This window comes from Lolium perenne, chromosome 4, assembly GCF_019359855.2.
Source record: "Lolium perenne isolate Kyuss_39 chromosome 4, Kyuss_2.0, whole genome shotgun sequence".
Taxonomy (NCBI): Eukaryota; Viridiplantae; Streptophyta; class Magnoliopsida; order Poales; family Poaceae; genus Lolium; species Lolium perenne.
The window spans coordinates 235287334-235302688 of NC_067247.2; the positions used below are offsets into that span (position 1 = coordinate 235287334).

The 15355-nt window shown below is 37.8% G+C and overlaps 1 long non-coding RNA gene across 1 annotated transcript; it reads right to left on the reverse strand.

Moving 5' to 3' along the window:
* Positions 1-530: 530 nt before the first annotated feature.
* Positions 531-2009, reverse strand: LOC139838927 (uncharacterized). Its single transcript, XR_011756734.1, has 2 exons — positions 1865-2009; positions 531-778 (listed from the first exon to the last, which is right to left on the reverse strand). It is a non-coding gene; the product is annotated as an uncharacterized lncRNA (long non-coding RNA).
* Positions 2010-15355: the final 13346 nt, after the last annotated feature.

A 15355-nucleotide genomic window follows, 5' to 3' on the forward strand; every position in this document is an offset into this window, starting at 1 on the left:
ACCTCAATTTGGTAAGATCAATACTTTCCAATGCTAGCGTTGTTTCAATAAAAAGAGAGTTAATGGTGGTCTGGTCTATTTCTGCTTTGGATGTTTCAAGTTTCTGTTCTACTCCTTTGGTGTATCTTCGTGTATTGTGTTGTCTGCATCGAAGTCTTTCTTCAAGTGTCTTCATTGGTCTTCCATGAAACACTTCTTGTGGAATTGAAAATTTTCATATGAAGCATCAGTCCCTCAGTTCATGCACAAGTTATCTTCTCTACCTCCTTGATGGTTTTTATGAAGTGGGACATCTAAGGTGAGAGGAAAACAATTTTGAATATGAAGTAGATGAGAATACAAGAGGTTCGAAATCCAAACATCTTTTTATTTGAAATAGGATTGGAGAAAATTTTCATCCTAGGGTCTTCCTATTTCTAATCCAAACCTAGGGTCTCGATCCTACAGGCAACACTATGCTCTGATACCATTCTGTAGCACCCTACCTTTTAATAAAGGCAAGATACCTGTGTATAGTGCTATTCCCGGGATCACTGATAGCACACACATTACAAAATATAGTAATCATTGCAATAGTATCAAATTACTACATCGTTGATCCAGAGGGTAAAGTAAAACCTTACAAATTGCATAGTCAGATAGACTAGCTCAACAATGTTCAGAACAAACACAGCGGAAATGTATATCATCAATGAGCCTTCATCATCTTCATGTGCCACATGCAGTCATGTTGGAATGTAGACTCGAGATCCTACCACGTACTTCTCCTCAGAAAATCCTGCACGTTTGAATATGCAGCCCCACGAATGGAGGTCAGTACAATGATGTACTGGCAAATGACACTTATATGGTGGCAGTTTTTAGGCATGACTATCTACATGATATTTGGCAAGTGGAGTTTAGGCATATTTGCATAAAGCCAATTTTATCCTACATTTTATTTAAAAACAAAACGTTTTGAAAATCCTTTGAATGACATTATGAAATCACACCATGGTTAAATCCTCCATGGGTTTTAGAATAATCACATGGTTACATCTCCCATGAGTTTTTCAAGGTTGATCAAATTTTAAATACATTCAGAAAACAATGATGAGATTCTTCCGTACATTCCTTGCCTAGAAGCTCAAATTGTCCGTAACCGGGGACACGGCTAAGATCTTAGGTTTAACTCTCGAGAGGTTGTGCACTTTCACCTTACGACCCACCCTTCCCAAGAGAAGAATGAGACAAGATCTTTCAGAAGAAGAATTCAACCATACAAACTAGACCCGTTCCCTTGGCCGTCGCCTCCACCCGCTGTCTAGCCACAAGTTGAACCCCCACAACTTACTTAATCCCGGCAGAGCCCATAATACCATAAGGCTGCACTGGAAGCTAACTAAAACATGGATGACATAGTAATCTCTTTAATCCTGGGTGGCCAACCACAAGTGGAACTCACAAGCTTAAAACCTTACAGGTAGTAAACCCCCACACGATCCCCTGGTGAAAACCAGGTGTGCAGTCAAAAGCGACCACTCTACAACATGCGCACTCTCAGGGATTCACCACTTTAGCCCACTCGGGGCGTGGACCTGAGCAGCCGCCCACCAATCAACCAATCCACCTGTGTGTTTCATTAAGGTTGTTAATTTTAAATTTTCAATCACTCACAACCAAATAACGAAACATCATTTGGCATTTGATGTTGCAAAGCAAAAATTTAAGCATCCTAGCAATGGGTTCAGGAGTAGCTACACACTACTAGGATTTGCTAAGCATAGCATAATCTTTTACTTTTGAAAACAAAATCCTACCATGCATACTAGGTTGAAAAACACTAATGCATAATTAAAATAGATAGGATTTGAATGTCACTTGCCTTTTTGGTAGTCGAAGCGCGTTCACTTCTCTTAATCAAAATACGTGCCTCTCCGTACAAACTATAATGTAAAATATAGCACAACATAAACACACCATTCAACATCAACAACAACATCATAATCAAACAAGACAACAATCGGAAATCGCTCTATGGTACTAAGGTGTGGCATGAGGTTTGGCTTGCAAGGTATGGTCTTGGGCTGTTGGAATGGCCAAGCCACATGATTAGAAGAAATGGATCATCCAAGATATAATTGAAGAATCCTTATGTTTTACAAAAGCATGAAAAGAGTTCGGAACGGCTTATGTGAATTGAATCACATAAGTGACAAATAGTGCAACAACAATACTATTGAATAAGTGTGACAACAATTACTCAAACTAGTATGAATTACACATAGGCTTGGGTATGAACTTGTGATATATTGCATTACTCAATTAACTCATTTGTAAATTGAATATTTCAATATAAGCCAATAAGATTAAGTGGGCATGAGGTTAAATATGCATAAATGATGTTGAAGATGTGGGTTAAAGATGCTAATGGATATCAAGGGTTCAAAACATTTGCTATGTAGTATAGTGACTCAACATAACACTTGTACATGGGAAAATCTATAGCTAAGATTGGTCACCATTTACTCAAATAGCTCAATTGTCATTTGAACAAGGTGAATTAGACAACTAAGAGTAGGACATGCATTATCGTTGAACATGGTAAAGAAGTCTAAATGGTTCTGAAAGATGGGTATGATCCTAAGGATCAATTTGGCTAAAGGAACTATATCGAAACCAGTTATAGGACTACACTTTTCGTGAAAATTTATTAAAAGAAGTTCTCCGGATGGAAGACCTTTCTACACGGAAGTTGTAGAGAATTCCATTTCAAGCGTATCGCCAGAAGAATCTCTCGGAAAAAGTTAGTAGGATTTATTTTATAGATGATGTTGCGAGAACAAAGTGGTACCGCGAAAATAAAGTGGGCGAAACTGCCACACAATATGTCTAAGCTGATCTACGGGATTTGCTGATTCTAACGGTATAAGGTTTGTCGAAATCCGACGGATAGAACTTAAGATATGAATTTTATAAAACTAGACCTAAGTGGTTATTGTTCTAATGGTGTACGAAAAGTTGTCCGGACAAGTTGCTCGGATGGAAAAACTTCCTACATGAAAGTTGTAGAGGATGTAATTACAAACTTAACGGAAGAACCACTACTCTAAACGGAAGTGTAGATCTAACAAAATAAAATTGCGAAGTTGCATACTACAATCTACGAAAAAGAGCGAAAATAGAATAATTACCGGACGAGGGATGCGTCGAGTCCTTCGCGGCGTTTGCCGCGAAACAGCTGTGTCGCGGAACGAAATAGCAGCAGCGCTGCACCGTGCGTGCTGCGCCCGGGAAAAAAAAAAAAAGAGGAGGCGTCGGGCTTGGTGTGCTTTTGGGCTGCCCAGGGGTCCTTTTTATAGGCGTAAGCTGGAGGAGATTTCCTTAAAGGAAGCGATGTGGGACTAAAAAAGAAAAGAATAGGAACAGATACGCCGTGCGTTGCTGCGCTGGCCGTGGCGGGAGCTGGATCGTGCGGAGCTGGGCCGGGGCGAGGCGGCGGGGAGATGGGCCGGGGCAGGGGCGAGCTGGGCCGAGCGGTGCTGGCTGCCGCGCTGGCGGCGCTGGCTGCTGGGCCGCGGAGAGGCGTTGGGCCGCTTGGTCGGCCGCGTCCTTTGTTTTTGTTTTTTTTTTAAACAAAATTGGAAATACACTTTGGTGCTTCAAAAAAAATCGGAAAAATGCAAATAAGGTACCGTTAGATTCGTTATGAAAAATACTTCAATATGATATGAAATTTGGAACAAAAATATAAACTTTATAAAACCAAAATTTGACATACATGTCTATGTGGCTATATTGCCTTTTAGGGTTTAAACTGTTTTATTAAATAAAAGATTTTATAAGTTTCAAAACCTCCGAACAAATTAGTGTATTGTTGGCAAATCTTTTGAAAACCAAGTTTTATGAAAACTCTATATTTTGCAAAAAAAAAAACCTTTTTAATATCCCTTTGTGAAAATAAAATAACAATTATATGCACTTGGCCTAATTGGCAACTTTAGCAATATTTTGTAAATAGAGTTTTCTAGCGTTTTTTTTTCTCAAATAAAAATGCATTAAGGATTTGAAAATCTTGAAAGCAAGGATATGTTTGATTTTGAAAATACTTTAAAATCAGAAGTCTTTGAAACCACTATTTTGAAATTAATTTGTAAATAACTTTAAAAAGTTTTAATTCTTTGTGAAATTTCAATCAAGTTCAAATAATCAAGCATCAAATTTATTTTAATTTTACATTCCAAAATTTTGAAAATTTCGGGATGTGACATCATGAATTAGGGACAAAGCTTCAAGATAAATAGGATGTGTCCAATATTATTGAGGATGATTGTATTGCTTCCACTTCCAGTCGTGATGAGTTCTCATCTTCATCCACTTCACCAATGTGTGGCAAGACACAAGGTAATGATATGGTGAGTGGTGATGGAAATTGCAATGTTGGTGTTGAGCTTACTATTGATGATCCTTCATCTATATCTCATTGCAATGTTTCATCTTTGGACTTAAACACATCTAGCACTAGAAATGATTTACATGATTGTGTTGATAGTCCTTGCATATCATGTGTAAGTTTCTTGAATAAATCTAATGATGATATGCTTGCTTTGTCTTGTGGCCATGATACTCAAAATGCTATATTGCCATGTGCTAGTCCTAGTAATTCATCCACTCATAGTATTGCTAAATCTTGTGATGAATTATCTTCCTTGCCTTGTTGCTCTAACAATGAAGGTTCTACTTCTTCTAGTACTTGTGTTGTTACTAACCATGTAGAGGAAATCAAAGAGCTCAAGGCCAAAGTCACTTCTTTTAAGAACGACTTGGTAAAGAGTCATGAAGGGAAATGCAAACTTGACACAATGTTGAGTGTGCAACAATCCCCCAATGACAAGAGTGGACTTGGATTCAAATCCAACAACAAGAACAAGTCCAAGAACAACAACAAGAAGAATGGCCAAGTACAAGTCAAAGACCCGGCCAAGATTGTTTGCTTCAAGTGCAATATTGAAGGGCACCATGTTAGATCTTGCCCTTTGAAGAAGAAACAAAAAGGGAAGCGGTCTCAAGCTCAAACTTATATTCAACCTCAAGTTGAAGAAAGTCCACTTCCCAAGAAGAATCAAGCCAATGCTCCCATTGTGGAGAAATCTAGTGAGACGAAAGATAAGAAAAGAACTTTCTACATATGCCGTGAGAAGTGCCACATCTCCTCCTTTTGCACTATTAGTACCTGATCCAACTCTATCACCATTGATGATGTTGATTCTCTTCGTAAGGATGAGGGTGGCAATGTGTTTGGCAAATATGTTGGTGCTCAAAGTGGTGTCAAGAAAAGAACCATTTGGGTTGCCAAGCCTATTGTGACTAACCTCTTAGGACCCAACTTTGTTGGGGACCAACAATCCAAAACTTGATCAATAGGTGCTTGTTGGAGGGCATTGGAGACTTAACTACATCATGATGAATTAAGGGATCTTCAACATTTATATTATATCAAGCCAAGTCTTTTGGTTATCTTGCTATCATATATCCAATGTTCCTCCTTGCGGTAACATGTGCTCAACTCATTTATATTGAAAGTTACTCGCCCCTTTGCATGTGTTAGTTTTTTTCCTAACATATGTTTGTATATGTTGTGCTTCCTACTTGGTTTTCTGGAGAAATCAAGTCTATGTATGTTGGGTTGCACACCATGTATTTGTGTTTGAGTTGGAGCCTCTTTGCATCTTGTTGTATCTTATATGTCTCTTATGAGAGATAATGGACTATCACATTTTGGGGGAGTGATATGCCTTTGGGAATTTCACAATCCTAACAATATGTGTACATGAGGAATATCAAATAGAATTGATATTGCAAGATTATCTAGTCTCTATGTGGTATGTCATCTTCATGAGAAATTCAAATTCTAATGTCCATTAATATCTCTAGTTGGATCTTATTTGCCTCTTGTGAAATTAAATTCCTTATCACATTATGGGGGATTAATAAGCTTTGTGCATATTACAAGCCTAGAAAATGTGAACATTTGAGGTCACATAGAATTGATATTGTAAATTATCTCTCTCCTATGTGGCATGTTTGCTCAAACAAGTTCCAATTTGCTTAAATGGCTTCATTGCTAATATATTTGTGGATCTTATTTGTGAAAGTTTTTCTTGGCATGGTTTTTGACAATATGTCCCTCAATACATTTTTGGAAAACCATGTGCTTCAAGTCATACTATTAATTGTTTTGCATGTTGGTATGAATACTATTAATTGCTTTCCATACTGGTATGACTAATTGAAGCTATCAAGAAACTCTCTTTGCATGATGGTCAAATCTAATCTTTTACCATATGTTTTATTTGTTGATCTTACGTATACTTACAAACTACCACCGGGAAATATTTCATAATACCTCTTGTACTCGGAAAATTGGCAATCTATTATGAGGTAAATATTTATTAGTCATATTTACATTGACTCTTGTGTTTAATTTCCTTATTTAATGCCATGATTTTTTGTGCTTTGACTCCCATGTGTCTTCCTTGCATCTTATGGATCTAATTTATCTATTCAAATTTTCTTAGCATTTTTAGTAGATATAGGTAGTGTGATGATTCTAATTTTGTGCATTTTGTATTCATATGCAAAATCCTAGATAATGTACTAATGTTGGGGGAGCTCTCCTATATTTGTTAGAATTCTTAACATCTCTTGATCAATATCAAGAATTTGGTTTTGGGAGACAGAAATTTTCTTTTTGGTACTTTGTGCCATCATAAAAAGTGTTGAGGGTTTGGTTTATTTGTTGGAACCTTGCTCTCTTGGGAGTTGGTTATCTCATTCCTTTATTTTGGGATTTAATTAGCTTCTTATAAGGAGATAAGTCTTTGGAGTCAATCTTGTGTTGATTTGATTCTTTGATATAATTTCGACAACCATTGTCTCTTGATTTATTTGGTGTTTTGTCCAAATTGTATCATCCTTTGGTTCTTGAAATTCTTGTGCATGCATATTTAATATATGTATATCTTATGGCATGTGTTACTTTCTTTGATCCAATATATAGGGTAAACTCCATCAACTCCTAATTTGATTAAGATGTGCATGAAATTCGATTTCATATCTATATGCACATAGTTTAATGGAGTTTGTCCTATATGTTGTAGTGTACCTAACTACTTTGGACCCAATTAGTTTGGGAACCATTTTGTGCTTAATTTTGTTTTAGGTACAAGGAGATACATTGGATGCTTGTCTCACACTTAGGAAGAAGTGGTGACACAATGGTAATTTGAGGCAAGCTAGGATGATCAACGAACTCCTATCTAATAGATCCACACCAATGCTATCTCGGTAACAAGTATCTCCTCATGCATATTTTTCTAGCATCCAACCATGTGGTTGCATCTTGGCATGAATCTCTTGATTTGCAAATATTATTCTTTTTGCAAAGATTTTAATGAAAGCTCTTTATTGCAAATGTGAGTAAACTGAGATGAGCACATATGTTGGGAAGTATATAAAATCATGCTCATGATTCATCCATCCCATCTATGCCTATCTAGCAATTTTATTGCATATCAATTCCTCAAGCCTCTCACATGTGAAATATCGATGAAAGTGCAAATTGAGTTATTTCTTTTGGTATCCTCGTTTGTGATACTTGTTTCCTTTCTCAAAGCATCCCAACTATATTCTATCACTTGTTGATATTTGTGATGTATTTTATGCATTTATGGTTGAAGTTCATGAATGTACAATAAGATAAAATTGAGCCTTTGGCCATGCTATTGATGACCCACAAGTATAGGGGATCGCAACAGTCTTCGTGGGAAGTAAAACCCAATTTATTGATTCGACACAAGGGGAGCCAAAGAATATTTGTAAGCCTTAACAGCGGAGTTGTCAATTCAGCTGCACCTGGAAACAGACTTGCTCGCAAGAGTTTATCAGTAGCAACAGTTTTATAGCAGTAGCAGTAGTGAAATAGAAGCAGCAGTGTAATAACGACAGCAGTAGTGATTATAGTAAACAGCAGGACTAAAATACTGTAGGCATAGGGATGGATGAACGGGCACTGCATGGATCAGATAACTCATGTAATAATCAAGACAAGGCATTTGCAGATAATAATAAAACAGTATCCAAGTACTAAACAACAATAGGCATGTGTTCCGTATATAGTCGTACGTGCTCGCAATGAGAAACTTGCTCAACATCTTTTGTCCTACCAGCCGGTGGCAGTCGGGCCTCTTGGGAAACTACTGGTAATTAAGGTAATCCTTTTAATAGAGTACCGGAGCAAAGCATTAACACTCCATGAACACATGTGATCCTCATATCACAGCCTTCCCCTCCGGTTGTCCCAATTTCTGTCACTTTGGGGTCTCGGGTTCCGGACAACAATATGTGTATACAACTTGCAGGTAAGATCATAAAACAATGAATATCATCATGAATCAATAACATGTTCGGATCTGAAATCATGGCACTCAGGCCCTAGTGACAAGCATTAAGCATAATAAGTTGCAACAATATCATAAAAGTACCAACAACGGATACTAGGCACTATGCCCTAATAATCTTATATCTATTACATGAACAATCTCATCCAATCCCTACCATCCCCTTCAGCCTACAGCGGGGGATTTACTCACACATGGATGGGGGAAACATGGATGGTCGATGGAGAGGCGTCGGTGGTGATGATGGCGATGATCTCCTCCAATTCCCCGTCCCGGCAGGGTGCCAGAACGGAGTTTCTGGTCCCGAAATAAGGTTTTCGATGGCGGCGGAGTTCTGGATGTCGTCTCGCAGATTGGTCGAACCCCCGTGCGTTTTTAGGTCGAGGGCTTTAAGTAGTTCAGAGGGGAGCGTCGGGGGCTGGCCGAGGCGGCCTCACCATAAGGCGGCGCGCCCCCCCTGTTGGTCGCGCCGGCCTATGGTGTGGAGGCCGTGGGCCTCCCCCTGGCTTGCCCTTGTGGCTCCGTGTGTCTTCTGTAAAAATAGGCCCTTCGCAATTATTTCCGGGGATTTTCCTGAAAGTTGATTTTCTGCACAAAAATAAGACACCAGGGCAATTCTGCTGAAAACAGCGTTAGTCCGTGTTAGTTGTATCCAAAATACACAAATTAGAGGCAAAACAATAGCAAAAGTGTTCGGGAAAGTAGATACGTTTTGGACGTATCAACTCCCCCCAAGCTTAGCTTATTGCTTGTCCTCAAGCAATTTAGTTAACAACTGAGTGCGATAAAAGAACTTTCATGAACACATTTGCTCATATGATGTAAATATTCTCATTATATGGACAAATACTTAGGCAATTCATAATAAGATAAATGCAAATAAAGTCATCTGATAGTTATGTCAATCATGAAAAAGATACCAACAAACTAATAATAAGCATCATGAATCATATCTATCAGCAGGATTGCAATGTTCATAAAGAGATATGATAAAGTGGTATCTCGCTTGCCCGTATTTGTACAGCAAAACATAAATGCCCAGGCACCTCTGAATTTCATGGAAAGACTAGAAGTAAAGATTATCAAAGATAAAAGCATCAAAGTTATACCACAGCTAATCATATTTTGGGACAAGCATATTACACTAAGAATGATAATTATGCTCTCAAGAAGGTGCTCAAAGAAAGGATGGTGACTCAACATGAAAGTAAAAGATTGACCCTTCGCAGAGGGAAGCAGGGATTAACATGTGCTAGAGCTTTTCATTTTTCTAAAGACAGAAGTAAAATTGTTTTGAGAGGTGTTTGTTGTTGTCAATGAATGGTAGCGGGCACTCTAACTACCTTGTCAACCAGACTTTCAAGAGCGGCTCCCATGAAGGACGTTATCTCTACCAGCAAGGTAGATCATCCCTCTTCTCTTTTGTTTACACATGTATTTTAGTTTCATTATGGATGACACTCCCCCCAACCTTTGCTTACACAAGCCATGGCTAACCGGATCCTCGGGTGCCTTCCAACATTCACATACCATGGAGGAGTGTCTATTTGCAAATTAAGTTGCTTACTGATAAATCAGGGCAAAACATGTGAAGAGAATTATCAATGAAAGTTAATTAATTGGGGCTGGGCACCCCGTTGCCAACTCTTTTTGCAAAATTATTGGATAAGTGGATGTGCCACTAGTCCATTGGTGAAAGTCCGTCAGGAGTAAATGACAAGGTTGAAAGATAAAACACCACATACTTCCTCATGAGCTATAAAAGATTGACACAAATTGAGAAGTACTTTGAAGATTTTAAAGGTAGCACATGCAAATTTACTTGGAATGGTTTGAAAAGCCATGCATAGGTATTTATGGTGGACACTTTGGAATAACTTGGTTTTCAGGGGTTTGGAAGCACGAGCAGCATTCCCGCTCAGTACAAGTGAAGGCTAGCAATAGACTGGGATGCGACAATCAAGAGAGCAATAACCGTCATAATCATGCTTGCGACAAAATAAAATTAACGGAGGCATAAAAGTGATACAAGAACTCTGAAGCAAAGTAAATCATCGAGGCTTAATTGAATTTTTGTTTAGTCATATGCATGCGTGAGCATGTGCCAAGTCAATTCAAACGAGTTATTCAGAGGAGGATACCACAATGTCATACCTATCTATGAATAAAACAATGCAAGCAAATGTTTATGACATGCTACTCATATTAATAAATTGGAGCTAAACATGAGAGATCATGAACTACTAGACTTTCATTAAATGACATATACCTCACATGAACCAACTAAGCATGCTCACATGGATGAGTATATGTACAAAAATGAAAACAAATAGAGTTCATACCAGCCTCTCACCACAGTCAAGTTGTCGTAGATCGTCATTATTGCCTTTCACTTGTGTAGCTTGAATAATATGAAATAAAAACCAAGCTCCAACCACCGAAGACCTCTGAACTCCATAATAAACTTTACAAAACCGAAGAAGAACAACAAATATTTTTGGTGTTTTCGAATTGGAAACAAGAACGAAAGTAAAATCTTTTTGGATTTTCTCATAGCAAACCAACGATAGTAAATAAAGCAAAATAAGGACAAGAAACCAAATAAACAAATGATGAAGAGAAACAACAGAAATATTTTTGGTCTTTTTGTGTTTTAGAAAAGAAACAAAGCAAAAACAAGAGAATGAAAACTAAAAGAATCACAGAAAAGCAAAGTGGCAGAAATCTGCCAAACTTGACATCAGTACAGTAATTATTTTTTTCGAAAATCTTCTGCTGTTCAACTCGAAAAGTGCTAAACTAATGAAAGTTAGATAATAACCTGGGGAGCATGCACAAAAATTGGCAGCTCGAAATAACGTTCTTGCTATTTTTAGGAATTTTTCCAGTATCAGTCCAGAATCTGTTTTTTAGACAGCACTTCCCCCAATATCATCTTCCTCATATTAGAGGCAACCATCGGCACACAAATGAAACAAAAACGTAAAGTTAAAGGTTACTACAGTAGTAACAACCTTCAAAAACTAAAATAAGAACCTACTGAAATAAAAATAACCGAAAGAGAAACAACCAAAAGAAGTGAAACAAGTATATACAAATGACCGGCAATTGTAATATGAAATGAATGAGTGATGCCGGCATACCTCCTCCCAAGTTTAGGCTTTTGGCCTAAGTGGAGATCAACCTCAGCGAGGGTCAGGGTTCCACGCTGATGGATCATACATGGCGTGGTCGTAATAAGATCCTTGTGCCGAAGAAAAGGATGAAGGCTCCACATGCCCGGAATACGATGTGAAGAACTTGCTGCGTCGACCGACAAGTCGAGGGGATCCTCGGCCTCTTCCATGCCGTCCCCTGCGTGATGGCCGCAACTCTCTATGTATGCATCAAGTTCGTCTTCTGTGACCGACTAACCGTTCCTGGAATCAAGGTTAAACAAAGCAGGTGCAGGCAATCCAACTAGCCTTTCGGATTTAATTACTCTCCACTTTTTCTTGAAAAAGGTTATCTCATAGGACAGGTTATTAAAGTTAGACCGATTGGAAACAAAGTCATGTTTTATCATGGAAACAATATCAAGTTTCTCTACAGAGAGCTGAACATCAAGAGGGCGAGGTTCTACACCATGCATAGCTAGCAAACGAGAGGCAATGAGACCTCCACAAATTCCTCCTTTATCACGGTTAGTAGCAAGCCTAAATGCTACCAACGCACCCAAATTATAAGTTCTATCACGTTGCAATGCAGCAGCTAAGAAAACCAAATCATGGATGGATAACTTATTTGCATTCTTTCTAGCCAGAACACACTTGGTGACAAAGTAAGCAAAATAGCGAATAGATGGGAGTTGAATACTATGAATTTTACCACTCTCATCCGAGAAACTTCTCCCTTGACAGGTCATCTCGTAAAGTTTCAAGAGTTGCGATGGAAGCCCCCTAATCTTCTCACGTGATCCCCACTGTGGCACTTTAATAGCTGCACAAAAATCATCAAAGGGCAAGTTGATAGTTTTATTGTAGATTTTATATTGAACCATGGGGTTAGGTTGGGACCAATGGAATTCAAAATCCTGTACCACTGACATGGTTAGTTTTGCATATTGTAAGGTTCACCAACAACAAAATCTTCTAACCATGCATTAGAAATTAGATTTTGAACATCCTGAAAAATTCCTGCACTCCTCATGAAATCGGTGCATGGGTAGTAGGAGGGGTATACCCCCTCTTCACGGTGGACTCTCATAACTTCATGCACCTCCGATTCATGTTGATTGAGTTGATGTCTATTCCACTCCATTTTCTGAAATTTTTCAATAATCATTATAAAAGTTGATTTTGAGACATATAAATGAGGAAGACTACTATAGGAACTTGATAGAATACTAAACATGCATCAAAACTAATTTTTACAACTTGAATCAAGCATGCAAACTCACTTAACATGTCACCTACAACAGCAAATTACTCAAGATATACTCAACTATACAAAATTCTATTTGGATAATCGGAGGAGTCACATACTGGAGAGCAAATGCTCCAAATCTCAGCAGCAAAGAGGGGCTGAGCAAGGAGATCAAAAATTTCGAGCAAGAACAGCAAGAAACTCGGGTTTGAACAATGGTGGTGTGTTTTCCCGTGAAAGAGAGTGGAGTGGTAGGTGGATGAGTGAGTGGAGGGCCAGGTGGGGCCCTCACCACAGGGCGGTGCACCCCCCTTGCTGGTCGCGCTGGCACATGGGGTGCAGCCCTGGGGTGCCCCACTGGTCAGCCCCAGGCACTCCTAGGTTGCATTTTGAAAAATAGGACCAGTGATATAATTTTTGTAAATTTTTGAAAACTTCAAAAAATGCACATTTCTGGGTGTTAAAATAACTATTCCAGGACAGAAAAAGATTTTCAAACTTCTAAACAACTAAAGCATCTTGCAAAACAAGTAGTACTACAGCAAGTAAAACAAGTGGAGAAAGAAAGAAATGTTGTTTAGCTCTTCTATGCATATAAAATGTACTTGTTAACAAGGTTGATCAAGTCTTGCCACCAAATAAATTTTACATGTCATAAGAATAAATAAACCACAAATCAATCATGTTACCTTATATTGTATTGATATGGATCCAATCACAATAGTTTGATATCCTTCTTTAGGCTCATATATAGGACAATCAATAACTCCCACTTTGATAGTTCTCAAATTAGAAATTGTATTAACTCCATATACTTTATCAATCCTCTTGGGAAAATAAACAGTATGTTCCTTGTCTTCAACACTGAAAGTGACTTTTCCTTTATTGTAATCAATAACAGCCTCTGCAGTGTTAAGAAAAGGTCTTCCAAGAATAATAGACATATTATCATCTTCAGGCATTTCCAACACAACAAAATCAGTTAATATTAAGCAATTATGAGCAACTTGAACAGGAACATCCTCACATATACCAACAGGAACAGCGGTAAATTTATCAGCCATTTGCAAAGATATATCAGTTGGTATCAACTTATCTAGATCAAGTCTCTTGTAAAGAGAATAAGGCATCACACTAACTCCTGCTCCCAAATCACATAAAGCAGTTCTAACATAATTATTCTTGATGGAACAAGGGATAGTTGGTATACCTGGGTCTCCCAGCTTCTTTGGAACCTTGCCATTGAAAGAATAATTAGCAAGCATAGTGGAAATCTCCTCATTAGGAATTTTCCTTTTGTTACAGACAATATCTTTCATATACTTTGAATAAGGAGGCAATTTAATAGCATCAGTCAAAGGGATTTGCAAAAACAAAGGTTTCATCCAATCACAAAATTTATTATAGTGTTCTTCCTCCTTTGATTTTAGTTTCTTAACAGGAAAAGGCATTTGCTTTTGAACCCAAGGTTCTCTTTCATTACCATGTTTCTTAGCAATAAAATCTTCTTTAGTGTACTTTTTATTTTTAGCGTGCTTTTCAGGTTCATTTTCAATCTCTTCTTTATCAGAAACATCATTCTTATCATTATATTTATCATGTTCATTACCACTTTCAGTTTCAGCATCAGAAATAGAAATACTATTAGGATCATTAACAAGTTCAGAAGATTCTACAACAATTTTATGTTTCTTCTTCTTTTTCTTAGAAGGACCACTAGTTTCTTTAGTTCGTTGAGAATCTTGTTCAACTCTTTTGGGATGCCCCTCTGGATATTGAGGATCCTGAGTAGAAACACCACCTCTAGTTGTTACTTCATAAGCATGTTTTTCTTTATGAGTATTTTTTAACAAGTCATTTTGCACTTTAGTGAGTTGATCAATTTGAGTTTGAACCATATGAAAATGTTTAACAAACATCTTAACATCATTAGAGGTTCTCTCCACAATATCATACAATTTACTAATAGCTTGAGAATTTTCCATTAAATGATTCTCTACTCTCATATTAAAGTTATCTTCCTTAACAACATAATTATAAAATTCATCTAAACATTGATCAGGAGGTTTTGAGTAAGGAATGTCTCCTTTATCAAAGCGTTGAAGAGAATGTACCTCAATCGTGGATGAAGGGGGAGTTATCTTATATAAATCTTCTATGGGGGGTAAATTCTTCACATCTTCAGATTTAATACTTTCTCTTTAAGAGATTTCTTGGCTTCCCTCATATCTTCATCATTTAATTCAATCATACCCCTCTTCTTCAATACTGGTGTTGGGGTTGGTTCAGGTGTAGTCCAATCATCATGATTTTGGCTTATTCTAGCCAACAATTCCTCAGCTTCGTCTGGAGTTCTTTTCCTAAAAACACAACTAGCACAACTATCCAGGTATGCTCTAGACTCAATGGTTAGTCCACTATAAAATATATCAAGTAAGTCATGCTTTTCCAAATCATGTCCAGGCCGAGCTCTAATAAGAGAGCAAAACCTTGCCCAAGCTTCAGGCAATTTC